Below are 2,500 nucleotides of genomic sequence, written 5' to 3'. Positions count from 1 at the left end.
GGTTATCACATCGAGAATTGGTTGGAGGAGGTTGAGGTACTGGAACGCTGGTGCCAGGACAACAGCCTGCTCCTGAACATTGGTAAAAACCAAGGAGCTGATCGTGGATTTTAGAAGAACACAGCAGGGGACACACACACCACTGAGGATAAAAGGGGCTACCGTGGACAGGGTGAGCAGCTTTAAGTACCTGGGCGTCCACATCTCAGAGGACCTGACATGGACAACACACATATACTCAGTCATAAAGAAGGCAAAGCAGCGCCTCTACCACCTGAGACAGTTAAGGAAGTTCAGAGTATCGGGGAAGATACTCCATCCTTCTACTCCGGAGCTGTAGAGAGCATCTTGACTGGAAACATCACTGCCTGGTATGGAAACAGCACGGCACAGGACAAGAAGGCCCTACAGAGAGTGGTGCGCTCAGCTGAGCGTACTACGGGTATTGCACTACCACCCCTGCAGGTCTTATATAACAAGAGGTGCAAATCCAGAGCCTGCAGAATAATGAAAGACCCTCACCACCCCAACAACAGCCTGTTCAAGCTGCTGCGGTCAGGCAAACGCCTGCGAACACCAGCAACTAGGACAGAGAGACTTCGGCTCAGCTTCTTCCCCCAGGCCATCAGAGTCTTGAACACTGAACTCTCCACACACAAGCACACATGAGCACACACACAACACACACACTGTATACGCTCACACACTAGCAGTGACTTTAGCATGAACACACACACATATTCTGCACACGCCCACACTCAACGGTCACTTTACACAATGAAAGGTCACTTTAAAAACAAGAACGGGAGTGGTTCTTGTATAGTAAACAGATGGATATAGCAAGCTAGCATAAGGACACATAGTATAACTGTTGATTGTATAGTATAGCATTGTATAGTAGTGTACATAAGACCCAGTGCCTCATCCGCTAACAGTGTATTGCACTATCGCAGGACCTTAGTGTCACCCCCCCGGTCCTATTGGACCGGCCATCGGACTTTCAACACCACTCATGAACAATACCCTATTGCATTTGTGCCTGTCTATGTTTATTAATTTGGTCTCTGTCATACTCACTAATCTGTTGTCTGTGTATCTGCTGTCTGTGTTGTGCCCCATTGTCTAGTCTAGTGATGTCTCCCCTGTGTCTGTATCTATGTTATTTAGTGTTGTCATGTTTCAGTATTTTACCCCAGGTTGTTCTGTCTTTTCCACGCAGCTGTGTCTTGTTCCCAATCACCCTCATGTGTCAATTAGTATGTGTATATTAGTGTTGTCTGCCCTGCCTTCCTGTGCTGGATCATTGTTCATGTTACCCTCGTCCTGTGTGCTGTCAACATTATGTTTCTCCGTATTCCCAGTGAGTCAGTTTTGTATTGTTTGCCACGTTAAGTAAAGTGCTTAACAAGTTCTACTCATCTCTACCACCGACATGCCAACGAAACGTTCCAGGAATCGTAACAGAATGATCCAGCCAAACGAGAACCCTGCAGAGAGGAGAGACGGAGCGAGCTTCGCGATCGGTATCCTGGGCGCTTCGGTCCTGTGTGCCGACCAGGCGGCCGCTCGGGATTTGGCACCGTGGGACAGAGTGGCCGGGCCAGTGGCGCCGATGACAACGGGTGCTTGCGCCGCGGCTACTCCTGTGCTGGATCCCTGGGTGGGGAGTTGTCTGGTCCGCAGGGGAGCATCGGGGAAGGGGCGCGGATCCCGACGCCACAGCCCCAGGGGATGGGGTTCCCAGGATCACAGGTCTTCCTCGCCGGCCTGGTCGAGGTCTCCTCAGCCCTGGGAGGTTCCGGAGGACGAGCCACCACCATGGCAGACCTGGAGGACGACGCCGAATTCCGCTGCCGGAGGGACCCCGGTTGGGGGTCCTGCACCGCGTCCTGCCGCCAGGGAGCCTCCGGTTCGGGGTTCGGCGGTGGGTCTCGCCCGCCGAGGAGACCCCAGCCCCAGGTCCCACTCCGGAGCCGTCGCCTCTACCCTCCATCCTTCCCTGCTCCAGTCCTCCTCGTCAGCCCCCTTCCCCCGACCCAGTTCCCACAAGCCCCGTCCCTCGACCCCTTTCATCCACGACTCTATTTCATCCTCCACTACCTCTCCTCGTGTTAAGTCTGCATTCCGGGTTCTACTCATCTCTACCACCGACATGCCAACGAAACGTTCCAGGAATCATAACATCTTAGCATGTCTTACCATGCTTTTTGTAAACTTTATTTACATATACCTGTTATGTCTTATTCTTATTACTTGTATTATTGCACAAATGTCTCATTCTCATCCTATTCTTATTATTGTATTATTGCACAATCGTTGCGGGCAAGACCCCCCGCATTTCACTGTATACTTGTATGCCGTGACAAATAAAACTCTTGACTTGACTTGATATACTTGTCCTGGAAAGCCTGGTCCATGTACAGGTCAAAGGCACAGCCTACTTCTAAGATTAGCACCTCCTTGCTAACACACACACACACACACACACACACACACACAC

The 2,500-nt window shown here is 51.3% G+C and overlaps 1 protein-coding gene across 1 annotated transcript in view; it reads right to left on the bottom strand.

Annotated features, from left to right (window-relative positions):
* Positions 1-2,500, bottom strand: part of tll1 (tolloid-like 1) — a gene marked incomplete at its 5' end in the record, with an annotated part of 135,262 nt that overhangs the window by 53,702 nt on the left and 79,060 nt on the right. The gene's annotated exons all lie outside the window — the stretch shown is intronic.

This window comes from Notolepis coatsorum (genome assembly GCF_963971535.1).
Source record: "Notolepis coatsorum genome assembly, chromosome: 7".
NCBI lineage: Eukaryota > Metazoa > Chordata > Actinopteri > Aulopiformes > Paralepididae > Notolepis > Notolepis coatsorum.
Note: the sequence above shows the minus strand (reverse complement) of the source record. Positions and strands in the feature narration are given on the sequence as shown.